Source organism: Heloderma suspectum, chromosome 5, assembly GCF_057233095.1.
Source record: "Heloderma suspectum isolate Gila_16-S chromosome 5, 16-S_ref, whole genome shotgun sequence".
NCBI lineage: Eukaryota > Metazoa > Chordata > Lepidosauria > Squamata > Helodermatidae > Heloderma > Heloderma suspectum.
In genome coordinates, this window is record NC_139462.1 from 235,798,465 (window position 1) to 235,824,560 (window position 26,096).

Below are 26,096 nucleotides of genomic sequence, written 5' to 3' on the forward strand. Positions count from 1 at the left end.
AGGGTTAGGGTTAGGGTTAGGGTTAGGGTTAGGGTTAGGGTTAGGGTTAGGGTTAGGGTTAGGGTTAGGGTTAGGGTTAGGGTTAGGGTTAGGGTTAGGGTTAGGGTTAGGGTTAGGGTTAGGGTTAGGGTTAGGGTTAGGGTTAGGGTTAGGGTTAGGGTTAGGGTTAGGGTTAGGGTTAGGGTTAGGGTTAGGGTTAGGGTTAGGGTTAGGGTTAGGGTTAGGGTTAGGGTTAGGGTTAGGGTTAGGGTTAGGGTTAGGGTTAGGGTTAGGGTTAGGGTTAGGGTTAGGGTTAGGGTTAGGGTTAGGGTTAGGGTTAGGGTTAGGGTTAGGGTTAGGGTTAGGGTTAGGGTTAGGGTTAGGGTTAGGGTTAGGGTTAGGGTTAGGGTTAGGGTTAGGGTTAGGGTTAGGGTTAGGGTTAGGGTTAGGGTTAGGGTTAGGGTTAGGGTTAGGGTTAGGGTTAGGGTTAGGGTTAGGGTTAGGGTTAGGGTTAGGGTTAGGGTTAGGGTTAGGGTTAGGGTTAGGGTTAGGGTTAGGGTTAGGGTTAGGGTTAGGGTTAGGGTTAGGGTTAGGGTTAGGGTTAGGGTTAGGGTTAGGGTTAGGGTTAGGGTTAGGGTTAGGGTTAGGGTTAGGGTTAGGGTTAGGGTTAGGGTTAGGGTTAGGGTTAGGGTTAGGGTTAGGGTTAGGGTTAGGGTTAGGGTTAGGGTTAGGGTTAGGGTTAGGGTTAGGGTTAGGGTTAGGGTTAGGGTTAGGGTTAGGGTTAGGGTTAGGGTTAGGGTTAGGGTTAGGGTTAGGGTTAGGGTTAGGGTTAGGGTTAGGGTTAGGGTTAGGGTTAGGGTTAGGGTTAGGGTTAGGGTTAGGGTTAGGGTTAGGGTTAGGGTTAGGGTTAGGGTTAGGGTTAGGGTTAGGGTTAGGGTTAGGGTTAGGGTTAGGGTTAGGGTTAGGGTTAGGGTTAGGGTTAGGGTTAGGGTTAGGGTTAGGGTTAGGGTTAGGGTTAGGGTTAGGGTTAGGGTTAGGGTTAGGGTTAGGGTTAGGGTTAGGGTTAGGGTTAGGGTTAGGGTTAGGGTTAGGGTTAGGGTTAGGGTTAGGGTTAGGGTTAGGGTTAGGGTTAGGGTTAGGGTTAGGGTTAGGGTTAGGGTTAGGGTTAGGGTTAGGGTTAGGGTTAGGGTTAGGGTTAGGGTTAGGGTTAGGGTTAGGGTTAGGGTTAGGGTTAGGGTTAGGGTTAGGGTTAGGGTTAGGGTTAGGGTTAGGGTTAGGGTTAGGGTTAGGGTTAGGGTTAGGGTTAGGGTTAGGGTTAGGGTTAGGGTTAGGGTTAGGGTTAGGGTTAGGGTTAGGGTTAGGGTTAGGGTTAGGGTTAGGGTTAGGGTTAGGGTTAGGGTTAGGGTTAGGGTTAGGGTTAGGGTTAGGGTTAGGGTTAGGGTTAGGGTTAGGGTTAGGGTTAGGGTTAGGGTTAGGGTTAGGGTTAGGGTTAGGGTTAGGGTTAGGGTTAGGGTTAGGGTTAGGGTTAGGGTTAGGGTTAGGGTTAGGGTTAGGGTTAGGGTTAGGGTTAGGGTTAGGGTTAGGGTTAGGGTTAGGGTTAGGGTTAGGGTTAGGGTTAGGGTTAGGGTTAGGGTTAGGGTTAGGGTTAGGGTTAGGGTTAGGGTTAGGGTTAGGGTTAGGGTTAGGGTTAGGGTTAGGGTTAGGGTTAGGGTTAGGGTTAGGGTTAGGGTTAGGGTTAGGGTTAGGGTTAGGGTTAGGGTTAGGGTTAGGGTTAGGGTTAGGGTTAGGGTTAGGGTTAGGGTTAGGGTTAGGGTTAGGGTTAGGGTTAGGGTTAGGGTTAGGGTTAGGGTTAGGGTTAGGGTTAGGGTTAGGGTTAGGGTTAGGGTTAGGGTTAGGGTTAGGGTTAGGGTTAGGGTTAGGGTTAGGGTTAGGGTTAGGGTTAGGGTTAGGGTTAGGGTTAGGGTTAGGGTTAGGGTTAGGGTTAGGGTTAGGGTTAGGGTTAGGGTTAGGGTTAGGGTTAGGGTTAGGGTTAGGGTTAGGGTTAGGGTTAGGGTTAGGGTTAGGGTTAGGGTTAGGGTTAGGGTTAGGGTTAGGGTTAGGGTTAGGGTTAGGGTTAGGGTTAGGGTTAGGGTTAGGGTTAGGGTTAGGGTTAGGGTTAGGGTTAGGGTTAGGGTTAGGGTTAGGGTTAGGGTTAGGGTTAGGGTTAGGGTTAGGGTTAGGGTTAGGGTTAGGGTTAGGGTTAGGGTTAGGGTTAGGGTTAGGGTTAGGGTTAGGGTTAGGGTTAGGGTTAGGGTTAGGGTTAGGGTTAGGGTTAGGGTTAGGGTTAGGGTTAGGGTTAGGGTTAGGGTTAGGGTTAGGGTTAGGGTTAGGGTTAGGGTTAGGGTTAGGGTTAGGGTTAGGGTTAGGGTTAGGGTTAGGGTTAGGGTTAGGGTTAGGGTTAGGGTTAGGGTTAGGGTTAGGGTTAGGGTTAGGGTTAGGGTTAGGGTTAGGGTTAGGGTTAGGGTTAGGGTTAGGGTTAGGGTTAGGGTTAGGGTTAGGGTTAGGGTTAGGGTTAGGGTTAGGGTTAGGGTTAGGGTTAGGGTTAGGGTTAGGGTTAGGGTTAGGGTTAGGGTTAGGGTTAGGGTTAGGGTTAGGGTTAGGGTTAGGGTTAGGGTTAGGGTTAGGGTTAGGGTTAGGGTTAGGGTTAGGGTTAGGGTTAGGGTTAGGGTTAGGGTTAGGGTTAGGGTTAGGGTTAGGGTTAGGGTTAGGGTTAGGGTTAGGGTTAGGGTTAGGGTTAGGGTTAGGGTTAGGGTTAGGGTTAGGGTTAGGGTTAGGGTTAGGGTTAGGGTTAGGGTTAGGGTTAGGGTTAGGGTTAGGGTTAGGGTTAGGGTTAGGGTTAGGGTTAGGGTTAGGGTTAGGGTTAGGGTTAGGGTTAGGGTTAGGGTTAGGGTTAGGGTTAGGGTTAGGGTTAGGGTTAGGGTTAGGGTTAGGGTTAGGGTTAGGGTTAGGGTTAGGGTTAGGGTTAGGGTTAGGGTTAGGGTTAGGGTTAGGGTTAGGGTTAGGGTTAGGGTTAGGGTTAGGGTTAGGGTTAGGGTTAGGGTTAGGGTTAGGGTTAGGGTTAGGGTTAGGGTTAGGGTTAGGGTTAGGGTTAGGGTTAGGGTTAGGGTTAGGGTTAGGGTTAGGGTTAGGGTTAGGGTTAGGGTTAGGGTTAGGGTTAGGGTTAGGGTTAGGGTTAGGGTTAGGGTTAGGGTTAGGGTTAGGGTTAGGGTTAGGGTTAGGGTTAGGGTTAGGGTTAGGGTTAGGGTTAGGGTTAGGGTTAGGGTTAGGGTTAGGGTTAGGGTTAGGGTTAGGGTTAGGGTTAGGGTTAGGGTTAGGGTTAGGGTTAGGGTTAGGGTTAGGGTTAGGGTTAGGGTTAGGGTTAGGGTTAGGGTTAGGGTTAGGGTTAGGGTTAGGGTTAGGGTTAGGGTTAGGGTTAGGGTTAGGGTTAGGGTTAGGGTTAGGGTTAGGGTTAGGGTTAGGGTTAGGGTTAGGGTTAGGGTTAGGGTTAGGGTTAGGGTTAGGGTTAGGGTTAGGGTTAGGGTTAGGGTTAGGGTTAGGGTTAGGGTTAGGGTTAGGGTTAGGGTTAGGGTTAGGGTTAGGGTTAGGGTTAGGGTTAGGGTTAGGGTTAGGGTTAGGGTTAGGGTTAGGGTTAGGGTTAGGGTTAGGGTTAGGGTTAGGGTTAGGGTTAGGGTTAGGGTTAGGGTTAGGGTTAGGGTTAGGGTTAGGGTTAGGGTTAGGGTTAGGGTTAGGGTTAGGGTTAGGGTTAGGGTTAGGGTTAGGGTTAGGGTTAGGGTTAGGGTTAGGGTTAGGGTTAGGGTTAGGGTTAGGGTTAGGGTTAGGGTTAGGGTTAGGGTTAGGGTTAGGGTTAGGGTTAGGGTTAGGGTTAGGGTTAGGGTTAGGGTTAGGGTTAGGGTTAGGGTTAGGGTTAGGGTTAGGGTTAGGGTTAGGGTTAGGGTTAGGGTTAGGGTTAGGGTTAGGGTTAGGGTTAGGGTTAGGGTTAGGGTTAGGGTTAGGGTTAGGGTTAGGGTTAGGGTTAGGGTTAGGGTTAGGGTTAGGGTTAGGGTTAGGGTTAGGGTTAGGGTTAGGGTTAGGGTTAGGGTTAGGGTTAGGGTTAGGGTTAGGGTTAGGGTTAGGGTTAGGGTTAGGGTTAGGGTTAGGGTTAGGGTTAGGGTTAGGGTTAGGGTTAGGGTTAGGGTTAGGGTTAGGGTTAGGGTTAGGGTTAGGGTTAGGGTTAGGGTTAGGGTTAGGGTTAGGGTTAGGGTTAGGGTTAGGGTTAGGGTTAGGGTTAGGGTTAGGGTTAGGGTTAGGGTTAGGGTTAGGGTTAGGGTTAGGGTTAGGGTTAGGGTTAGGGTTAGGGTTAGGGTTAGGGTTAGGGTTAGGGTTAGGGTTAGGGTTAGGGTTAGGGTTAGGGTTAGGGTTAGGGTTAGGGTTAGGGTTAGGGTTAGGGTTAGGGTTAGGGTTAGGGTTAGGGTTAGGGTTAGGGTTAGGGTTAGGGTTAGGGTTAGGGTTAGGGTTAGGGTTAGGGTTAGGGTTAGGGTTAGGGTTAGGGTTAGGGTTAGGGTTAGGGTTAGGGTTAGGGTTAGGGTTAGGGTTAGGGTTAGGGTTAGGGTTAGGGTTAGGGTTAGGGTTAGGGTTAGGGTTAGGGTTAGGGTTAGGGTTAGGGTTAGGGTTAGGGTTAGGGTTAGGGTTAGGGTTAGGGTTAGGGTTAGGGTTAGGGTTAGGGTTAGGGTTAGGGTTAGGGTTAGGGTTAGGGTTAGGGTTAGGGTTAGGGTTAGGGTTAGGGTTAGGGTTAGGGTTAGGGTTAGGGTTAGGGTTAGGGTTAGGGTTAGGGTTAGGGTTAGGGTTAGGGTTAGGGTTAGGGTTAGGGCTAGGGTTAGGGCTAGGGCTAGGGCTAGGGTTAGGGTTAGGGTTAGGGTTAGGGTTAGGGTTAGGGTTAGGGTTAGGGTTAGGGTTAGGGTTAGGGTTAGGGTTAGGGTTAGGGTTAGGGTTAGGGTTAGGGTTAGGGTTAGGGTTAGGGTTAGGGTTAGGGTTAGGGTTAGGGTTAGGGTTAGGGTTAGGGTTAGGGTTAGGGTTAGGGTTAGGGTTAGGGTTAGGGTTAGGGTTAGGGTTAGGGTTAGGGTTAGGGTTAGGGTTAGGGTTAGGGTTAGGGTTAGGGTTAGGGTTAGGGTTAGGGTTAGGGTTAGGGTTAGGGTTAGGGTTAGGGTTAGGGTTAGGGTTAGGGTTAGGGTTAGGGTTAGGGTTAGGGTTAGGGTTAGGGTTAGGGTTAGGGTTAGGGTTAGGGTTAGGGTTAGGGTTAGGGTTAGGGTTAGGGTTAGGGTTAGGGTTAGGGTTAGGGTTAGGGTTAGGGTTAGGGTTAGGGTTAGGGTTAGGGTTAGGGTTAGGGTTAGGGTTAGGGTTAGGGTTAGGGTTAGGGTTAGGGTTAGGGTTAGGGTTAGGGTTAGGGTTAGGGTTAGGGTTAGGGTTAGGGTTAGGGTTAGGGTTAGGGTTAGGGTTAGGGTTAGGGTTAGGGTTAGGGTTAGGGTTAGGGTTAGGGTTAGGGTTAGGGTTAGGGTTAGGGTTAGGGTTAGGGTTAGGGTTAGGGTTAGGGTTAGGGTTAGGGTTAGGGTTAGGGTTAGGGTTAGGGTTAGGGTTAGGGTTAGGGTTAGGGTTAGGGTTAGGGTTAGGGTTAGGGTTAGGGTTAGGGTTAGGGTTAGGGTTAGGGTTAGGGTTAGGGTTAGGGTTAGGGTTAGGGTTAGGGTTAGGGTTAGGGTTAGGGTTAGGGTTAGGGTTAGGGTTAGGGTTAGGGTTAGGGTTAGGGTTAGGGTTAGGGTTAGGGTTAGGGTTAGGGTTAGGGTTAGGGTTAGGGTTAGGGTTAGGGTTAGGGTTAGGGTTAGGGTTAGGGTTAGGGTTAGGGTTAGGGTTAGGGTTAGGGTTAGGGTTAGGGTTAGGGTTAGGGTTAGGGTTAGGGTTAGGGTTAGGGTTAGGGTTAGGGTTAGGGTTAGGGTTAGGGTTAGGGTTAGGGTTAGGGTTAGGGTTAGGGTTAGGGTTAGGGTTAGGGTTAGGGTTAGGGTTAGGGTTAGGGTTAGGGTTAGGGTTAGGGTTAGGGTTAGGGTTAGGGTTAGGGTTAGGGTTAGGGTTAGGGTTAGGGTTAGGGTTAGGGTTAGGGTTAGGGTTAGGGTTAGGGTTAGGGTTAGGGTTAGGGTTAGGGTTAGGGTTAGGGTTAGGGTTAGGGTTAGGGTTAGGGTTAGGGTTAGGGTTAGGGTTAGGGTTAGGGTTAGGGTTAGGGTTAGGGTTAGGGTTAGGGTTAGGGTTAGGGTTAGGGTTAGGGTTAGGGTTAGGGTTAGGGTTAGGGTTAGGGTTAGGGTTAGGGTTAGGGTTAGGGTTAGGGTTAGGGTTAGGGTTAGGGTTAGGGTTAGGGTTAGGGTTAGGGTTAGGGTTAGGGTTAGGGTTAGGGTTAGGGTTAGGGTTAGGGTTAGGGTTAGGGTTAGGGTTAGGGTTAGGGTTAGGGTTAGGGTTAGGGTTAGGGTTAGGGTTAGGGTTAGGGTTAGGGTTAGGGTTAGGGTTAGGGTTAGGGTTAGGGTTAGGGTTAGGGTTAGGGTTAGGGTTAGGGTTAGGGTTAGGGTTAGGGTTAGGGTTAGGGTTAGGGTTAGGGTTAGGGTTAGGGTTAGGGTTAGGGTTAGGGTTAGGGTTAGGGTTAGGGTTAGGGTTAGGGTTAGGGTTAGGGTTAGGGTTAGGGTTAGGGTTAGGGTTAGGGTTAGGGTTAGGGTTAGGGTTAGGGTTAGGGTTAGGGTTAGGGTTAGGGTTAGGGTTAGGGTTAGGGTTAGGGTTAGGGTTAGGGTTAGGGTTAGGGTTAGGGTTAGGGTTAGGGTTAGGGTTAGGGTTAGGGTTAGGGTTAGGGTTAGGGTTAGGGTTAGGGTTAGGGTTAGGGTTAGGGTTAGGGTTAGGGTTAGGGTTAGGGTTAGGGTTAGGGTTAGGGTTAGGGTTAGGGTTAGGGTTAGGGTTAGGGTTAGGGTTAGGGTTAGGGTTAGGGTTAGGGTTAGGGTTAGGGTTAGGGTTAGGGTTAGGGTTAGGGTTAGGGTTAGGGTTAGGGTTAGGGTTAGGGTTAGGGTTAGGGTTAGGGTTAGGGTTAGGGTTAGGGTTAGGGTTAGGGTTAGGGTTAGGGTTAGGGTTAGGGTTAGGGTTAGGGTTAGGGTTAGGGTTAGGGTTAGGGTTAGGGTTAGGGTTAGGGTTAGGGTTAGGGTTAGGGTTAGGGTTAGGGTTAGGGTTAGGGTTAGGGTTAGGGTTAGGGTTAGGGTTAGGGTTAGGGTTAGGGTTAGGGTTAGGGTTAGGGTTAGGGTTAGGGTTAGGGTTAGGGTTAGGGTTAGGGTTAGGGTTAGGGTTAGGGTTAGGGTTAGGGTTAGGGTTAGGGTTAGGGTTAGGGTTAGGGTTAGGGTTAGGGTTAGGGTTAGGGTTAGGGTTAGGGTTAGGGTTAGGGTTAGGGTTAGGGTTAGGGTTAGGGTTAGGGTTAGGGTTAGGGTTAGGGTTAGGGTTAGGGTTAGGGTTAGGGTTAGGGTTAGGGTTAGGGTTAGGGTTAGGGTTAGGGTTAGGGTTAGGGTTAGGGTTAGGGTTAGGGTTAGGGTTAGGGTTAGGGTTAGGGTTAGGGTTAGGGTTAGGGTTAGGGTTAGGGTTAGGGTTAGGGTTAGGGTTAGGGTTAGGGTTAGGGTTAGGGTTAGGGTTAGGGTTAGGGTTAGGGTTAGGGTTAGGGTTAGGGTTAGGGTTAGGGTTAGGGTTAGGGTTAGGGTTAGGGTTAGGGTTAGGGTTAGGGTTAGGGTTAGGGTTAGGGTTAGGGTTAGGGTTAGGGTTAGGGTTAGGGTTAGGGTTAGGGTTAGGGTTAGGGTTAGGGTTAGGGTTAGGGTTAGGGTTAGGGTTAGGGTTAGGGTTAGGGTTAGGGTTAGGGTTAGGGTTAGGGTTAGGGTTAGGGTTAGGGTTAGGGTTAGGGTTAGGGTTAGGGTTAGGGTTAGGGTTAGGGTTAGGGTTAGGGTTAGGGTTAGGGTTAGGGTTAGGGTTAGGGTTAGGGTTAGGGTTAGGGTTAGGGTTAGGGTTAGGGTTAGGGTTAGGGTTAGGGTTAGGGTTAGGGTTAGGGTTAGGGTTAGGGTTAGGGTTAGGGTTAGGGTTAGGGTTAGGGTTAGGGTTAGGGTTAGGGTTAGGGTTAGGGTTAGGGTTAGGGTTAGGGTTAGGGTTAGGGTTAGGGTTAGGGTTAGGGTTAGGGTTAGGGTTAGGGTTAGGGTTAGGGTTAGGGTTAGGGTTAGGGTTAGGGTTAGGGTTAGGGTTAGGGTTAGGGTTAGGGTTAGGGTTAGGGTTAGGGTTAGGGTTAGGGTTAGGGTTAGGGTTAGGGTTAGGGTTAGGGTTAGGGTTAGGGTTAGGGTTAGGGTTAGGGTTAGGGTTAGGGTTAGGGTTAGGGTTAGGGTTAGGGTTAGGGTTAGGGTTAGGGTTAGGGTTAGGGTTAGGGTTAGGGTTAGGGTTAGGGTTAGGGTTAGGGTTAGGGTTAGGGTTAGGGTTAGGGTTAGGGTTAGGGTTAGGGTTAGGGTTAGGGTTAGGGTTAGGGTTAGGGTTAGGGTTAGGGTTAGGGTTAGGGTTAGGGTTAGGGTTAGGGTTAGGGTTAGGGTTAGGGTTAGGGTTAGGGTTAGGGTTAGGGTTAGGGTTAGGGTTAGGGTTAGGGTTAGGGTTAGGGTTAGGGTTAGGGTTAGGGTTAGGGTTAGGGTTAGGGTTAGGGTTAGGGTTAGGGTTAGGGTTAGGGTTAGGGTTAGGGTTAGGGTTAGGGTTAGGGTTAGGGTTAGGGTTAGGGTTAGGGTTAGGGTTAGGGTTAGGGTTAGGGTTAGGGTTAGGGTTAGGGTTAGGGTTAGGGTTAGGGTTAGGGTTAGGGTTAGGGTTAGGGTTAGGGTTAGGGTTAGGGTTAGGGTTAGGGTTAGGGTTAGGGTTAGGGTTAGGGTTAGGGTTAGGGTTAGGGTTAGGGTTAGGGTTAGGGTTAGGGTTAGGGTTAGGGTTAGGGTTAGGGTTAGGGTTAGGGTTAGGGTTAGGGTTAGGGTTAGGGTTAGGGTTAGGGTTAGGGTTAGGGTTAGGGTTAGGGTTAGGGTTAGGGTTAGGGTTAGGGTTAGGGTTAGGGTTAGGGTTAGGGTTAGGGTTAGGGTTAGGGTTAGGGTTAGGGTTAGGGTTAGGGTTAGGGTTAGGGTTAGGGTTAGGGTTAGGGTTAGGGTTAGGGTTAGGGTTAGGGTTAGGGTTAGGGTTAGGGTTAGGGTTAGGGTTAGGGTTAGGGTTAGGGTTAGGGTTAGGGTTAGGGTTAGGGTTAGGGTTAGGGTTAGGGTTAGGGTTAGGGTTAGGGTTAGGGTTAGGGTTAGGGTTAGGGTTAGGGTTAGGGTTAGGGTTAGGGTTAGGGTTAGGGTTAGGGTTAGGGTTAGGGTTAGGGTTAGGGTTAGGGTTAGGGTTAGGGTTAGGGTTAGGGTTAGGGTTAGGGTTAGGGTTAGGGTTAGGGTTAGGGTTAGGGTTAGGGTTAGGGTTAGGGTTAGGGTTAGGGTTAGGGTTAGGGTTAGGGTTAGGGTTAGGGTTAGGGTTAGGGTTAGGGTTAGGGTTAGGGTTAGGGTTAGGGTTAGGGTTAGGGTTAGGGTTAGGGTTAGGGTTAGGGTTAGGGTTAGGGTTAGGGTTAGGGTTAGGGTTAGGGTTAGGGTTAGGGTTAGGGTTAGGGTTAGGGTTAGGGTTAGGGTTAGGGTTAGGGTTAGGGTTAGGGTTAGGGTTAGGGTTAGGGTTAGGGTTAGGGTTAGGGTTAGGGTTAGGGTTAGGGTTAGGGTTAGGGTTAGGGTTAGGGTTAGGGTTAGGGTTAGGGTTAGGGTTAGGGTTAGGGTTAGGGTTAGGGTTAGGGTTAGGGTTAGGGTTAGGGTTAGGGTTAGGGTTAGGGTTAGGGTTAGGGTTAGGGTTAGGGTTAGGGTTAGGGTTAGGGTTAGGGTTAGGGTTAGGGTTAGGGTTAGGGTTAGGGTTAGGGTTAGGGTTAGGGTTAGGGTTAGGGTTAGGGTTAGGGTTAGGGTTAGGGTTAGGGTTAGGGTTAGGGTTAGGGTTAGGGTTAGGGTTAGGGTTAGGGTTAGGGTTAGGGTTAGGGTTAGGGTTAGGGTTAGGGTTAGGGTTAGGGTTAGGGTTAGGGTTAGGGTTAGGGTTAGGGTTAGGGTTAGGGTTAGGGTTAGGGTTAGGGTTAGGGTTAGGGTTAGGGTTAGGGTTAGGGTTAGGGTTAGGGTTAGGGTTAGGGTTAGGGTTAGGGTTAGGGTTAGGGTTAGGGTTAGGGTTAGGGTTAGGGTTAGGGTTAGGGTTAGGGTTAGGGTTAGGGTTAGGGTTAGGGTTAGGGTTAGGGTTAGGGTTAGGGTTAGGGTTAGGGTTAGGGTTAGGGTTAGGGTTAGGGTTAGGGTTAGGGTTAGGGTTAGGGTTAGGGTTAGGGTTAGGGTTAGGGTTAGGGTTAGGGTTAGGGTTAGGGTTAGGGTTAGGGTTAGGGTTAGGGTTAGGGTTAGGGTTAGGGTTAGGGTTAGGGTTAGGGTTAGGGTTAGGGTTAGGGTTAGGGTTAGGGTTAGGGTTAGGGTTAGGGTTAGGGTTAGGGTTAGGGTTAGGGTTAGGGTTAGGGTTAGGGTTAGGGTTAGGGTTAGGGTTAGGGTTAGGGTTAGGGTTAGGGTTAGGGTTAGGGTTAGGGTTAGGGTTAGGGTTAGGGTTAGGGTTAGGGTTAGGGTTAGGGTTAGGGTTAGGGTTAGGGTTAGGGTTAGGGTTAGGGTTAGGGTTAGGGTTAGGGTTAGGGTTAGGGTTAGGGTTAGGGTTAGGGTTAGGGTTAGGGTTAGGGTTAGGGTTAGGGTTAGGGTTAGGGTTAGGGTTAGGGTTAGGGTTAGGGTTAGGGTTAGGGTTAGGGTTAGGGTTAGGGTTAGGGTTAGGGTTAGGGTTAGGGTTAGGGTTAGGGTTAGGGTTAGGGTTAGGGTTAGGGTTAGGGTTAGGGTTAGGGTTAGGGTTAGGGTTAGGGTTAGGGTTAGGGTTAGGGTTAGGGTTAGGGTTAGGGTTAGGGTTAGGGTTAGGGTTAGGGTTAGGGTTAGGGTTAGGGTTAGGGTTAGGGTTAGGGTTAGGGTTAGGGTTAGGGTTAGGGTTAGGGTTAGGGTTAGGGTTAGGGTTAGGGTTAGGGTTAGGGTTAGGGTTAGGGTTAGGGTTAGGGTTAGGGTTAGGGTTAGGGTTAGGGTTAGGGTTAGGGTTAGGGTTAGGGTTAGGGTTAGGGTTAGGGTTAGGGTTAGGGTTAGGGTTAGGGTTAGGGTTAGGGTTAGGGTTAGGGTTAGGGTTAGGGTTAGGGTTAGGGTTAGGGTTAGGGTTAGGGTTAGGGTTAGGGTTAGGGTTAGGGTTAGGGTTAGGGTTAGGGTTAGGGTTAGGGTTAGGGTTAGGGTTAGGGTTAGGGTTAGGGTTAGGGTTAGGGTTAGGGTTAGGGTTAGGGTTAGGGTTAGGGTTAGGGTTAGGGTTAGGGTTAGGGTTAGGGTTAGGGTTAGGGTTAGGGTTAGGGTTAGGGTTAGGGTTAGGGTTAGGGTTAGGGTTAGGGTTAGGGTTAGGGTTAGGGTTAGGGTTAGGGTTAGGGTTAGGGTTAGGGTTAGGGTTAGGGTTAGGGTTAGGGTTAGGGTTAGGGTTAGGGTTAGGGTTAGGGTTAGGGTTAGGGTTAGGGTTAGGGTTAGGGTTAGGGTTAGGGTTAGGGTTAGGGTTAGGGTTAGGGTTAGGGTTAGGGTTAGGGTTAGGGTTAGGGTTAGGGTTAGGGTTAGGGTTAGGGTTAGGGTTAGGGTTAGGGTTAGGGTTAGGGTTAGGGTTAGGGTTAGGGTTAGGGTTAGGGTTAGGGTTAGGGTTAGGGTTAGGGTTAGGGTTAGGGTTAGGGTTAGGGTTAGGGTTAGGGTTAGGGTTAGGGTTAGGGTTAGGGTTAGGGTTAGGGTTAGGGTTAGGGTTAGGGTTAGGGTTAGGGTTAGGGTTAGGGTTAGGGTTAGGGTTAGGGTTAGGGTTAGGGTTAGGGTTAGGGTTAGGGTTAGGGTTAGGGTTAGGGTTAGGGTTAGGGTTAGGGTTAGGGTTAGGGTTAGGGTTAGGGTTAGGGTTAGGGTTAGGGTTAGGGTTAGGGTTAGGGTTAGGGTTAGGGTTAGGGTTAGGGTTAGGGTTAGGGTTAGGGTTAGGGTTAGGGTTAGGGTTAGGGTTAGGGTTAGGGTTAGGGTTAGGGTTAGGGTTAGGGTTAGGGTTAGGGTTAGGGTTAGGGTTAGGGTTAGGGTTAGGGTTAGGGTTAGGGTTAGGGTTAGGGTTAGGGTTAGGGTTAGGGTTAGGGTTAGGGTTAGGGTTAGGGTTAGGGTTAGGGTTAGGGTTAGGGTTAGGGTTAGGGTTAGGGTTAGGGTTAGGGTTAGGGTTAGGGTTAGGGTTAGGGTTAGGGTTAGGGTTAGGGTTAGGGTTAGGGTTAGGGTTAGGGTTAGGGTTAGGGTTAGGGTTAGGGTTAGGGTTAGGGTTAGGGTTAGGGTTAGGGTTAGGGTTAGGGTTAGGGTTAGGGTTAGGGTTAGGGTTAGGGTTAGGGTTAGGGTTAGGGTTAGGGTTAGGGTTAGGGTTAGGGTTAGGGTTAGGGTTAGGGTTAGGGTTAGGGTTAGGGTTAGGGTTAGGGTTAGGGTTAGGGTTAGGGTTAGGGTTAGGGTTAGGGTTAGGGTTAGGGTTAGGGTTAGGGTTAGGGTTAGGGTTAGGGTTAGGGTTAGGGTTAGGGTTAGGGTTAGGGTTAGGGTTAGGGTTAGGGTTAGGGTTAGGGTTAGGGTTAGGGTTAGGGTTAGGGTTAGGGTTAGGGTTAGGGTTAGGGTTAGGGTTAGGGTTAGGGTTAGGGTTAGGGTTAGGGTTAGGGTTAGGGTTAGGGTTAGGGTTAGGGTTAGGGTTAGGGTTAGGGTTAGGGTTAGGGTTAGGGTTAGGGTTAGGGTTAGGGTTAGGGTTAGGGTTAGGGTTAGGGTTAGGGTTAGGGTTAGGGTTAGGGTTAGGGTTAGGGTTAGGGTTAGGGTTAGGGTTAGGGTTAGGGTTAGGGTTAGGGTTAGGGTTAGGGTTAGGGTTAGGGTTAGGGTTAGGGTTAGGGTTAGGGTTAGGGTTAGGGTTAGGGTTAGGGTTAGGGTTAGGGTTAGGGTTAGGGTTAGGGTTAGGGTTAGGGTTAGGGTTAGGGTTAGGGTTAGGGTTAGGGTTAGGGTTAGGGTTAGGGTTAGGGTTAGGGTTAGGGTTAGGGTTAGGGTTAGGGTTAGGGTTAGGGTTAGGGTTAGGGTTAGGGTTAGGGTTAGGGTTAGGGTTAGGGTTAGGGTTAGGGTTAGGGTTAGGGTTAGGGTTAGGGTTAGGGTTAGGGTTAGGGTTAGGGTTAGGGTTAGGGTTAGGGTTAGGGTTAGGGTTAGGGTTAGGGTTAGGGTTAGGGTTAGGGTTAGGGTTAGGGTTAGGGTTAGGGTTAGGGTTAGGGTTAGGGTTAGGGTTAGGGTTAGGGTTAGGGTTAGGGTTAGGGTTAGGGTTAGGGTTAGGGTTAGGGTTAGGGTTAGGGTTAGGGTTAGGGTTAGGGTTAGGGTTAGGGTTAGGGTTAGGGTTAGGGTTAGGGTTAGGGTTAGGGTTAGGGTTAGGGTTAGGGTTAGGGTTAGGGTTAGGGTTAGGGTTAGGGTTAGGGTTAGGGTTAGGGTTAGGGTTAGGGTTAGGGTTAGGGTTAGGGTTAGGGTTAGGGTTAGGGTTAGGGTTAGGGTTAGGGTTAGGGTTAGGGTTAGGGTTAGGGTTAGGGTTAGGGTTAGGGTTAGGGTTAGGGTTAGGGTTAGGGTTAGGGTTAGGGTTAGGGTTAGGGTTAGGGTTAGGGTTAGGGTTAGGGTTAGGGTTAGGGTTAGGGTTAGGGTTAGGGTTAGGGTTAGGGTTAGGGTTAGGGTTAGGGTTAGGGTTAGGGTTAGGGTTAGGGTTAGGGTTAGGGTTAGGGTTAGGGTTAGGGTTAGGGTTAGGGTTAGGGTTAGGGTTAGGGTTAGGGTTAGGGTTAGGGTTAGGGTTAGGGTTAGGGTTAGGGTTAGGGTTAGGGTTAGGGTTAGGGTTAGGGTTAGGGTTAGGGTTAGGGTTAGGGTTAGGGTTAGGGTTAGGGTTAGGGTTAGGGTTAGGGTTAGGGTTAGGGTTAGGGTTAGGGTTAGGGTTAGGGTTAGGGTTAGGGTTAGGGTTAGGGTTAGGGTTAGGGTTAGGGTTAGGGTTAGGGTTAGGGTTAGGGTTAGGGTTAGGGTTAGGGTTAGGGTTAGGGTTAGGGTTAGGGTTAGGGTTAGGGTTAGGGTTAGGGTTAGGGTTAGGGTTAGGGTTAGGGTTAGGGTTAGGGTTAGGGTTAGGGTTAGGGTTAGGGTTAGGGTTAGGGTTAGGGTTAGGGTTAGGGTTAGGGTTAGGGTTAGGGTTAGGGTTAGGGTTAGGGTTAGGGTTAGGGTTAGGGTTAGGGTTAGGGTTAGGGTTAGGGTTAGGGTTAGGGTTAGGGTTAGGGTTAGGGTTAGGGTTAGGGTTAGGGTTAGGGTTAGGGTTAGGGTTAGGGTTAGGGTTAGGGTTAGGGTTAGGGTTAGGGTTAGGGTTAGGGTTAGGGTTAGGGTTAGGGTTAGGGTTAGGGTTAGGGTTAGGGTTAGGGTTAGGGTTAGGGTTAGGGTTAGGGTTAGGGTTAGGGTTAGGGTTAGGGTTAGGGTTAGGGTTAGGGTTAGGGTTAGGGTTAGGGTTAGGGTTAGGGTTAGGGTTAGGGTTAGGGTTAGGGTTAGGGTTAGGGTTAGGGTTAGGGTTAGGGTTAGGGTTAGGGTTAGGGTTAGGGTTAGGGTTAGGGTTAGGGTTAGGGTTAGGGTTAGGGTTAGGGTTAGGGTTAGGGTTAGGGTTAGGGTTAGGGTTAGGGTTAGGGTTAGGGTTAGGGTTAGGGTTAGGGTTAGGGTTAGGGTTAGGGTTAGGGTTAGGGTTAGGGTTAGGGTTAGGGTTAGGGTTAGGGTTAGGGTTAGGGTTAGGGTTAGGGTTAGGGTTAGGGTTAGGGTTAGGGTTAGGGTTAGGGTTAGGGTTAGGGTTAGGGTTAGGGTTAGGGTTAGGGTTAGGGTTAGGGTTAGGGTTAGGGTTAGGGTTAGGGTTAGGGTTAGGGTTAGGGTTAGGGTTAGGGTTAGGGTTAGGGTTAGGGTTAGGGTTAGGGTTAGGGTTAGGGTTAGGGTTAGGGTTAGGGTTAGGGTTAGGGTTAGGGTTAGGGTTAGGGTTAGGGTTAGGGTTAGGGTTAGGGTTAGGGTTAGGGTTAGGGTTAGGGTTAGGGTTAGGGTTAGGGTTAGGGTTAGGGTTAGGGTTAGGGTTAGGGTTAGGGTTAGGGTTAGGGTTAGGGTTAGGGTTAGGGTTAGGGTTAGGGTTAGGGTTAGGGTTAGGGTTAGGGTTAGGGTTAGGGTTAGGGTTAGGGTTAGGGTTAGGGTTAGGGTTAGGGTTAGGGTTAGGGTTAGGGTTAGGGTTAGGGTTAGGGTTAGGGTTAGGGTTAGGGTTAGGGTTAGGGTTAGGGTTAGGGTTAGGGTTAGGGTTAGGGTTAGGGTTAGGGTTAGGGTTAGGGTTAGGGTTAGGGTTAGGGTTAGGGTTAGGGTTAGGGTTAGGGTTAGGGTTAGGGTTAGGGTTAGGGTTAGGGTTAGGGTTAGGGTTAGGGTTAGGGTTAGGGTTAGGGTTAGGGTTAGGGTTAGGGTTAGGGTTAGGGTTAGGGTTAGGGTTAGGGTTAGGGTTAGGGTTAGGGTTAGGGTTAGGGTTAGGGTTAGGGTTAGGGTTAGGGTTAGGGTTAGGGTTAGGGTTAGGGTTAGGGTTAGGGTTAGGGTTAGGGTTAGGGTTAGGGTTAGGGTTAGGGTTAGGGTTAGGGTTAGGGTTAGGGTTAGGGTTAGGGTTAGGGTTAGGGTTAGGGTTAGGGTTAGGGTTAGGGTTAGGGTTAGGGTTAGGGTTAGGGTTAGGGTTAGGGTTAGGGTTAGGGTTAGGGTTAGGGTTAGGGTTAGGGTTAGGGTTAGGGTTAGGGTTAGGGTTAGGGTTAGGGTTAGGGTTAGGGTTAGGGTTAGGGTTAGGGTTAGGGTTAGGGTTAGGGTTAGGGTTAGGGTTAGGGTTAGGGTTAGGGTTAGGGTTAGGGTTAGGGTTAGGGTTAGGGTTAGGGTTAGGGTTAGGGTTAGGGTTAGGGTTAGGGTTAGGGTTAGGGTTAGGGTTAGGGTTAGGGTTAGGGTTAGGGTTAGGGTTAGGGTTAGGGTTAGGGTTAGGGTTAGGGTTAGGGTTAGGGTTAGGGTTAGGGTTAGGGTTAGGGTTAGGGTTAGGGTTAGGGTTAGGGTTAGGGTTAGGGTTAGGGTTAGGGTTAGGGTTAGGGTTAGGGTTAGGGTTAGGGTTAGGGTTAGGGTTAGGGTTAGGGTTAGGGTTAGGGTTAGGGTTAGGGTTAGGGTTAGGGTTAGGGTTAGGGTTAGGGTTAGGGTTAGGGTTAGGGTTAGGGTTAGGGTTAGGGTTAGGGTTAGGGTTAGGGTTAGGGTTAGGGTTAGGGTTAGGGTTAGGGTTAGGGTTAGGGTTAGGGTTAGGGTTAGGGTTAGGGTTAGGGTTAGGGTTAGGGTTAGGGTTAGGGTTAGGGTTAGGGTTAGGGTTAGGGTTAGGGTTAGGGTTAGGGTTAGGGTTAGGGTTAGGGTTAGGGTTAGGGTTAGGGTTAGGGTTAGGGTTAGGGTTAGGGTTAGGGTTAGGGTTAGGGTTAGGGTTAGGGTTAGGGTTAGGGTTAGGGTTAGGGTTAGGGTTAGGGTTAGGGTTAGGGTTAGGGTTAGGGTTAGGGTTAGGGTTAGGGTTAGGGTTAGGGTTAGGGTTAGGGTTAGGGTTAGGGTTAGGGTTAGGGTTAGGGTTAGGGTTAGGGTTAGGGTTAGGGTTAGGGTTAGGGTTAGGGTTAGGGTTAGGGTTAGGGTTAGGGTTAGGGTTAGGGTTAGGGTTAGGGTTAGGGTTAGGGTTAGGGTTAGGGTTAGGGTTAGGGTTAGGGTTAGGGTTAGGGTTAGGGTTAGGGTTAGGGTTAGGGTTAGGGTTAGGGTTAGGGTTAGGGTTAGGGTTAGGGTTAGGGTTAGGGTTAGGGTTAGGGTTAGGGTTAGGGTTAGGGTTAGGGTTAGGGTTAGGGTTAGGGTTAGGGTTAGGGTTAGGGTTAGGGTTAGGGTTAGGGTTAGGGTTAGGGTTAGGGTTAGGGTTAGGGTTAGGGTTAGGGTTAGGGTTAGGGTTAGGGTTAGGGTTAGGGTTAGGGTTAGGGTTAGGGTTAGGGTTAGGGTTAGGGTTAGGGTTAGGGTTAGGGTTAGGGTTAGGGTTAGGGTTAGGGTTAGGGTTAGGGTTAGGGTTAGGGTTAGGGTTAGGGTTAGGGTTAGGGTTAGGGTTAGGGTTAGGGTTAGGGTTAGGGTTAGGGTTAGGGTTAGGGTTAGGGTTAGGGTTAGGGTTAGGGTTAGGGTTAGGGTTAGGGTTAGGGTTAGGGTTAGGGTTAGGGTTAGGGTTAGGGTTAGGGTTAGGGTTAGGGTTAGGGTTAGGGTTAGGGTTAGGGTTAGGGTTAGGGTTAGGGTTAGGGTTAGGGTTAGGGTTAGGGTTAGGGTTAGGGTTAGGGTTAGGGTTAGGGTTAGGGTTAGGGTTAGGGTTAGGGTTAGGGTTAGGGTTAGGGTTAGGGTTAGGGTTAGGGTTAGGGTTAGGGTTAGGGTTAGGGTTAGGGTTAGGGTTAGGGTTAGGGTTAGGGTTAGGGTTAGGGTTAGGGTTAGGGTTAGGGTTAGGGTTAGGGTTAGGGTTAGGGTTAGGGTTAGGGTTAGGGTTAGGGTTAGGGTTAGGGTTAGGGTTAGGGTTAGGGTTAGGGTTAGGGTTAGGGTTAGGGTTAGGGTTAGGGTTAGGGTTAGGGTTAGGGTTAGGGTTAGGGTTAGGGTTAGGGTTAGGGTTAGGGTTAGGGTTAGGGTTAGGGTTAGGGTTAGGGTTAGGGTTAGGGTTAGGGTTAGGGTTAGGGTTAGGGTTAGGGTTAGGGTTAGGGTTAGGGTTAGGGTTAGGGTTAGGGTTAGGGTTAGGGTTAGGGTTAGGGTTAGGGTTAGGGTTAGGGTTAGGGTTAGGGTTAGGGTTAGGGTTAGGGTTAGGGTTAGGGTTAGGGTTAGGGTTAGGGTTAGGGTTAGGGTTAGGGTTAGGGTTAGGGTTAGGGTTAGGGTTAGGGTTAGGGTTAGGGTTAGGGTTAGGGTTAGGGTTAGGGTTAGGGTTAGGGTTAGGGTTAGGGTTAGGGTTAGGGTTAGGGTTAGGGTTAGGGTTAGGGTTAGGGTTAGGGTTAGGGTTAGGGTTAGGGTTAGGGTTAGGGTTAGGGTTAGGGTTAGGGTTAGGGTTAGGGTTAGGGTTAGGGTTAGGGTTAGGGTTAGGGTTAGGGTTAGGGTTAGGGTTAGGGTTAGGGTTAGGGTTAGGGTTAGGGTTAGGGTTAGGGTTAGGGTTAGGGTTAGGGTTAGGGTTAGGGTTAGGGTTAGGGTTAGGGTTAGGGTTAGGGTTAGGGTTAGGGTTAGGGTTAGGGTTAGGGTTAGGGTTAGGGTTAGGGTTAGGGTTAGGGTTAGGGTTAGGGTTAGGGTTAGGGTTAGGGTTAGGGTTAGGGTTAGGGTTAGGGTTAGGGTTAGGGTTAGGGTTAGGGTTAGGGTTAGGGTTAGGGTTAGGGTTAGGGTTAGGGTTAGGGTTAGGGTTAGGGTTAGGGTTAGGGTTAGGGTTAGGGTTAGGGTTAGGGTTAGGGTTAGGGTTAGGGTTAGGGTTAGGGTTAGGGTTAGGGTTAGGGTTAGGGTTAGGGTTAGGGTTAGGGTTAGGGTTAGGGTTAGGGTTAGGGTTAGGGTTAGGGTTAGGGTTAGGGTTAGGGTTAGGGTTAGGGTTAGGGTTAGGGTTAGGGTTAGGGTTAGGGTTAGGGTTAGGGTTAGGGTTAGGGTTAGGGTTAGGGTTAGGGTTAGGGTTAGGGTTAGGGTTAGGGTTAGGGTTAGGGTTAGGGTTAGGGTTAGGGTTAGGGTTAGGGTTAGGGTTAGGGTTAGGGTTAGGGTTAGGGTTAGGGTTAGGGTTAGGGTTAGGGTTAGGGTTAGGGTTAGGGTTAGGGTTAGGGTTAGGGTTAGGGTTAGGGTTAGGGTTAGGGTTAGGGTTAGGGTTAGGGTTAGGGTTAGGGTTAGGGTTAGGGTTAGGGTTAGGGTTAGGGTTAGGGTTAGGGTTAGGGTTAGGGTTAGGGTTAGGGTTAGGGTTAGGGTTAGGGTTAGGGTTAGGGTTAGGGTTAGGGTTAGGGTTAGGGTTAGGGTTAGGGTTAGGGTTAGGGTTAGGGTTAGGGTTAGGGTTAGGGTTAGGGTTAGGGTTAGGGTTAGGGTTAGGGTTAGGGTTAGGGTTAGGGTTAGGGTTAGGGTTAGGGTTAGGGTTAGGGTTAGGGTTAGGGTTAGGGTTAGGGTTAGGGTTAGGGTTAGGGTTAGGGTTAGGGTTAGGGTTAGGGTTAGGGTTAGGGTTAGGGTTAGGGTTAGGGTTAGGGTTAGGGTTAGGGTTAGGGTTAGGGTTAGGGTTAGGGTTAGGGTTAGGGTTAGGGTTAGGGTTAGGGTTAGGGTTAGGGTTAGGGTTAGGGTTAGGGTTAGGGTTAGGGTTAGGGTTAGGGTTAGGGTTAGGGTTAGGGTTAGGGTTAGGGTTAGGGTTAGGGTTAGGGTTAGGGTTAGGGTTAGGGTTAGGGTTAGGGTTAGGGTTAGGGTTAGGGTTAGGGTTAGGGTTAGGGTTAGGGTTAGGGTTAGGGTTAGGGTTAGGGTTAGGGTTAGGGTTAGGGTTAGGGTTAGGGTTAGGGTTAGGGTTAGGGTTAGGGTTAGGGTTAGGGTTAGGGTTAGGGTTAGGGTTAGGGTTAGGGTTAGGGTTAGGGTTAGGGTTAGGGTTAGGGTTAGGGTTAGGGTTAGGGTTAGGGTTAGGGTTAGGGTTAGGGTTAGGGTTAGGGTTAGGGTTAGGGTTAGGGTTAGGGTTAGGGTTAGGGTTAGGGTTAGGGTTAGGGTTAGGGTTAGGGTTAGGGTTAGGGTTAGGGTTAGGGTTAGGGTTAGGGTTAGGGTTAGGGTTAGGGTTAGGGTTAGGGTTAGGGTTAGGGTTAGGGTTAGGGTTAGGGTTAGGGTTAGGGTTAGGGTTAGGGTTAGGGTTAGGGTTAGGGTTAGGGTTAGGGTTAGGGTTAGGGTTAGGGTTAGGGTTAGGGTTAGGGTTAGGGTTAGGGTTAGGGTTAGGGTTAGGGTTAGGGTTAGGGTTAGGGTTAGGGTTAGGGTTAGGGTTAGGGTTAGGGTTAGGGTTAGGGTTAGGGTTAGGGTTAGGGTTAGGGTTAGGGTTAGGGTTAGGGTTAGGGTTAGGGTTAGGGTTAGGGTTAGGGTTAGGGTTAGGGTTAGGGTTAGGGTTAGGGTTAGGGTTAGGGTTAGGGTTAGGGTTAGGGTTAGGGTTAGGGTTAGGGTTAGGGTTAGGGTTAGGGTTAGGGTTAGGGTTAGGGTTAGGGTTAGGGTTAGGGTTAGGGTTAGGGTTAGGGTTAGGGTTAGGGTTAGGGTTAGGGTTAGGGTTAGGGTTAGGGTTAGGGTTAGGGTTAGGGTTAGGGTTAGGGTTAGGGTTAGGGTTAGGGTTAGGGTTAGGGTTAGGGTTAGGGTTAGGGTTAGGGTTAGGGTTAGGGTTAGGGTTAGGGTTAGGGTTAGGGTTAGGGTTAGGGTTAGGGTTAGGGTTAGGGTTAGGGTTAGGGTTAGGGTTAGGGTTAGGGTTAGGGTTAGGGTTAGGGTTAGGGTTAGGGTTAGGGTTAGGGTTAGGGTTAGGGTTAGGGTTAGGGTTAGGGTTAGGGTTAGGGTTAGGGTTAGGGTTAGGGTTAGGGTTAGGGTTAGGGTTAGGGTTAGGGTTAGGGTTAGGGTTAGGGTTAGGGTTAGGGTTAGGGTTAGGGTTAGGGTTAGGGTTAGGGTTAGGGTTAGGGTTAGGGTTAGGGTTAGGGTTAGGGTTAGGGTTAGGGTTAGGGTTAGGGTTAGGGTTAGGGTTAGGGTTAGGGTTAGGGTTAGGGTTAGGGTTAGGGTTAGGGTTAGGGTTAGGGTTAGGGTTAGGGTTAGGGTTAGGGTTAGGGTTAGGGTTAGGGTTAGGGTTAGGGTTAGGGTTAGGGTTAGGGTTAGGGTTAGGGTTAGGGTTAGGGTTAGGGTTAGGGTTAGGGTTAGGGTTAGGGTTAGGGTTAGGGTTAGGGTTAGGGTTAGGGTTAGGGTTAGGGTTAGGGTTAGGGTTAGGGTTAGGGTTAGGGTTAGGGTTAGGGTTAGGGTTAGGGTTAGGGTTAGGGTTAGGGTTAGGGTTAGGGTTAGGGTTAGGGTTAGGGTTAGGGTTAGGGTTAGGGTTAGGGTTAGGGTTAGGGTTAGGGTTAGGGTTAGGGTTAGGGTTAGGGTTAGGGTTAGGGTTAGGGTTAGGGTTAGGGTTAGGGTTAGGGTTAGGGTTAGGGTTAGGGTTAGGGTTAGGGTTAGGGTTAGGGTTAGGGTTAGGGTTAGGGTTAGGGTTAGGGTTAGGGTTAGGGTTAGGGTTAGGGTTAGGGTTAGGGTTAGGGTTAGGGTTAGGGTTAGGGTTAGGGTTAGGGTTAGGGTTAGGGTTAGGGTTAGGGTTAGGGTTAGGGTTAGGGTTAGGGTTAGGGTTAGGGTTAGGGTTAGGGTTAGGGTTAGGGTTAGGGTTAGGGTTAGGGTTAGGGTTAGGGTTAGGGTTAGGGTTAGGGTTAGGGTTAGGGTTAGGGTTAGGGTTAGGGTTAGGGTTAGGGTTAGGGTTAGGGTTAGGGTTAGGGTTAGGGTTAGGGTTAGGGTTAGGGTTAGGGTTAGGGTTAGGGTTAGGGTTAGGGTTAGGGTTAGGGTTAGGGTTAGGGTTAGGGTTAGGGTTAGGGTTAGGGTTAGGGTTAGGGTTAGGGTTAGGGTTAGGGTTAGGGTTAGGGTTAGGGTTAGGGTTAGGGTTAGGGTTAGGGTTAGGGTTAGGGTTAGGGTTAGGGTTAGGGTTAGGGTTAGGGTTAGGGTTAGGGTTAGGGTTAGGGTTAGGGTTAGGGTTAGGGTTAGGGTTAGGGTTAGGGTTAGGGTTAGGGTTAGGGTTAGGGTTAGGGTTAGGGTTAGGGTTAGGGTTAGGGTTAGGGTTAGGGTTAGGGTTAGGGTTAGGGTTAGGGTTAGGGTTAGGGTTAGGGTTAGGGTTAGGGTTAGGGTTAGGGTTAGGGTTAGGGTTAGGGTTAGGGTTAGGGTTAGGGTTAGGGTTAGGGTTAGGGTTAGGGTTAGGGTTAGGGTTAGGGTTAGGGTTAGGGTTAGGGTTAGGGTTAGGGTTAGGGTTAGGGTTAGGGTTAGGGTTAGGGTTAGGGTTAGGGTTAGGGTTAGGGTTAGGGTTAGGGTTAGGGTTAGGGTTAGGGTTAGGGTTAGGGTTAGGGTTAGGGTTAGGGTTAGGGTTAGGGTTAGGGTTAGGGTTAGGGTTAGGGTTAGGGTTAGGGTTAGGGTTAGGGTTAGGGTTAGGGTTAGGGTTAGGGTTAGGGTTAGGGTTAGGGTTAGGGTTAGGGTTAGGGTTAGGGTTAGGGTTAGGGTTAGGGTTAGGGTTAGGGTTAGGGTTAGGGTTAGGGTTAGGGTTAGGGTTAGGGTTAGGGTTAGGGTTAGGGTTAGGGTTAGGGTTAGGGTTAGGGTTAGGGTTAGGGTTAGGGTTAGGGTTAGGGTTAGGGTTAGGGTTAGGGTTAGGGTTAGGGTTAGGGTTAGGGTTAGGGTTAGGGTTAGGGTTAGGGTTAGGGTTAGGGTTAGGGTTAGGGTTAGGGTTAGGGTTAGGGTTAGGGTTAGGGTTAGGGTTAGGGTTAGGGTTAGGGTTAGGGTTAGGGTTAGGGTTAGGGTTAGGGTTAGGGTTAGGGTTAGGGTTAGGGTTAGGGTTAGGGTTAGGGTTAGGGTTAGGGTTAGGGTTAGGGTTAGGGTTAGGGTTAGGGTTAGGGTTAGGGTTAGGGTTAGGGTTAGGGTTAGGGTTAGGGTTAGGGTTAGGGTTAGGGTTAGGGTTAGGGTTAGGGTTAGGGTTAGGGTTAGGGTTAGGGTTAGGGTTAGGGTTAGGGTTAGGGTTAGGGTTAGGGTTAGGGTTAGGGTTAGGGTTAGGGTTAGGGTTAGGGTTAGGGTTAGGGTTAGGGTTAGGGTTAGGGTTAGGGTTAGGGTTAGGGTTAGGGTTAGGGTTAGGGTTAGGGTTAGGGTTAGGGTTAGGGTTAGGGTTAGGGTTAGGGTTAGGGTTAGGGTTAGGGTTAGGGTTAGGGTTAGGGTTAGGGTTAGGGTTAGGGTTAGGGTTAGGGTTAGGGTTAGGGTTAGGGTTAGGGTTAGGGTTAGGGTTAGGGTTAGGGTTAGGGTTAGGGTTAGGGTTAGGGTTAGGGTTAGGGTTAGGGTTAGGGTTAGGGTTAGGGTTAGGGTTAGGGTTAGGGTTAGGGTTAGGGTTAGGGTTAGGGTTAGGGTTAGGGTTAGGGTTAGGGTTAGGGTTAGGGTTAGGGTTAGGGTTAGGGTTAGGGTTAGGGTTAGGGTTAGGGTTAGGGTTAGGGTTAGGGTTAGGGTTAGGGTTAGGGTTAGGGTTAGGGTTAGGGTTAGGGTTAGGGTTAGGGTTAGGGTTAGGGTTAGGGTTAGGGTTAGGGTTAGGGTTAGGGTTAGGGTTAGGGTTAGGGTTAGGGTTAGGGTTAGGGTTAGGGTTAGGGTTAGGGTTAGGGTTAGGGTTAGGGTTAGGGTTAGGGTTAGGGTTAGGGTTAGGGTTAGGGTTAGGGTTAGGGTTAGGGTTAGGGTTAGGGTTAGGGTTAGGGTTAGGGTTAGGGTTAGGGTTAGGGTTAGGGTTAGGGTTAGGGTTAGGGTTAGGGTTAGGGTTAGGGTTAGGGTTAGGGTTAGGGTTAGGGTTAGGGTTAGGGTTAGGGTTAGGGTTAGGGTTAGGGTTAGGGTTAGGGTTAGGGTTAGGGTTAGGGTTAGGGTTAGGGTTAGGGTTAGGGTTAGGGTTAGGGTTAGGGTTAGGGTTAGGGTTAGGGTTAGGGTTAGGGTTAGGGTTAGGGTTAGGGTTAGGGTTAGGGTTAGGGTTAGGGTTAGGGTTAGGGTTAGGGTTAGGGTTAGGGTTAGGGTTAGGGTTAGGGTTAGGGTTAGGGTTAGGGTTAGGGTTAGGGTTAGGGTTAGGGTTAGGGTTAGGGTTAGGGTTAGGGTTAGGGTTAGGGTTAGGGTTAGGGTTAGGGTTAGGGTTAGGGTTAGGGTTAGGGTTAGGGTTAGGGTTAGGGTTAGGGTTAGGGTTAGGGTTAGGGTTAGGGTTAGGGTTAGGGTTAGGGTTAGGGTTAGGGTTAGGGTTAGGGTTAGGGTTAGGGTTAGGGTTAGGGTTAGGGTTAGGGTTAGGGTTAGGGTTAGGGTTAGGGTTAGGGTTAGGGTTAGGGTTAGGGTTAGGGTTAGGGTTAGGGTTAGGGTTAGGGTTAGGGTTAGGGTTAGGGTTAGGGTTAGGGTTAGGGTTAGGGTTAGGGTTAGGGTTAGGGTTAGGGTTAGGGTTAGGGTTAGGGTTAGGGTTAGGGTTAGGGTTAGGGTTAGGGTTAGGGTTAGGGTTAGGGTTAGGGTTAGGGTTAGGGTTAGGGTTAGGGTTAGGGTTAGGGTTAGGGTTAGGGTTAGGGTTAGGGTTAGGGTTAGGGTTAGGGTTAGGGTTAGGGTTAGGGTTAGGGTTAGGGTTAGGGTTAGGGTTAGGGTTAGGGTTAGGGTTAGGGTTAGGGTTAGGGTTAGGGTTAGGGTTAGGGTTAGGGTTAGGGTTAGGGTTAGGGTTAGGGTTAGGGTTAGGGTTAGGGTTAGGGTTAGGGTTAGGGTTAGGGTTAGGGTTAGGGTTAGGGTTAGGGTTAGGGTTAGGGTTAGGGTTAGGGTTAGGGTTAGGGTTAGGGTTAGGGTTAGGGTTAGGGTTAGGGTTAGGGTTAGGGTTAGGGTTAGGGTTAGGGTTAGGGTTAGGGTTAGGGTTAGGGTTAGGGTTAGGGTTAGGGTTAGGGTTAGGGTTAGGGTTAGGGTTAGGGTTAGGGTTAGGGTTAGGGTTAGGGTTAGGGTTAGGGTTAGGGTTAGGGTTAGGGTTAGGGTTAGGGTTAGGGTTAGGGTTAGGGTTAGGGTTAGGGTTAGGGTTAGGGTTAGGGTTAGGGTTAGGGTTAGGGTTAGGGTTAGGGTTAGGGTTAGGGTTAGGGTTAGGGTTAGGGTTAGGGTTAGGGTTAGGGTTAGGGTTAGGGTTAGGGTTAGGGTTAGGGTTAGGGTTAGGGTTAGGGTTAGGGTTAGGGTTAGGGTTAGGGTTAGGGTTAGGGTTAGGGTTAGGGTTAGGGTTAGGGTTAGGGTTAGGGTTAGGGTTAGGGTTAGGGTTAGGGTTAGGGTTAGGGTTAGGGTTAGGGTTAGGGTTAGGGTTAGGGTTAGGGTTAGGGTTAGGGTTAGGGTTAGGGTTAGGGTTAGGGTTAGGGTTAGGGTTAGGGTTAGGGTTAGGGTTAGGGTTAGGGTTAGGGTTAGGGTTAGGGTTAGGGTTAGGGTTAGGGTTAGGGTTAGGGTTAGGGTTAGGGTTAGGGTTAGGGTTAGGGTTAGGGTTAGGGTTAGGGTTAGGGTTAGGGTTAGGGTTAGGGTTAGGGTTAGGGTTAGGGTTAGGGTTAGGGTTAGGGTTAGGGTTAGGGTTAGGGTTAGGGTTAGGGTTAGGGTTAGGGTTAGGGTTAGGGTTAGGGTTAGGGTTAGGGTTAGGGTTAGGGTTAGGGTTAGGGTTAGGGTTAGGGTTAGGGTTAGGGTTAGGGTTAGGGTTAGGGTTAGGGTTAGGGTTAGGGTTAGGGTTAGGGTTAGGGTTAGGGTTAGGGTTAGGGTTAGGGTTAGGGTTAGGGTTAGGGTTAGGGTTAGGGTTAGGGTTAGGGTTAGGGTTAGGGTTAGGGTTAGGGTTAGGGTTAGGGTTAGGGTTAGGGTTAGGGTTAGGGTTAGGGTTAGGGTTAGGGTTAGGGTTAGGGTTAGGGTTAGGGTTAGGGTTAGGGTTAGGGTTAGGGTTAGGGTTAGGGTTAGGGTTAGGGTTAGGGTTAGGGTTAGGGTTAGGGTTAGGGTTAGGGTTAGGGTTAGGGTTAGGGTTAGGGTTAGGGTTAGGGTTAGGGTTAGGGTTAGGGTTAGGGTTAGGGTTAGGGTTAGGGTTAGGGTTAGGGTTAGGGTTAGGGTTAGGGTTAG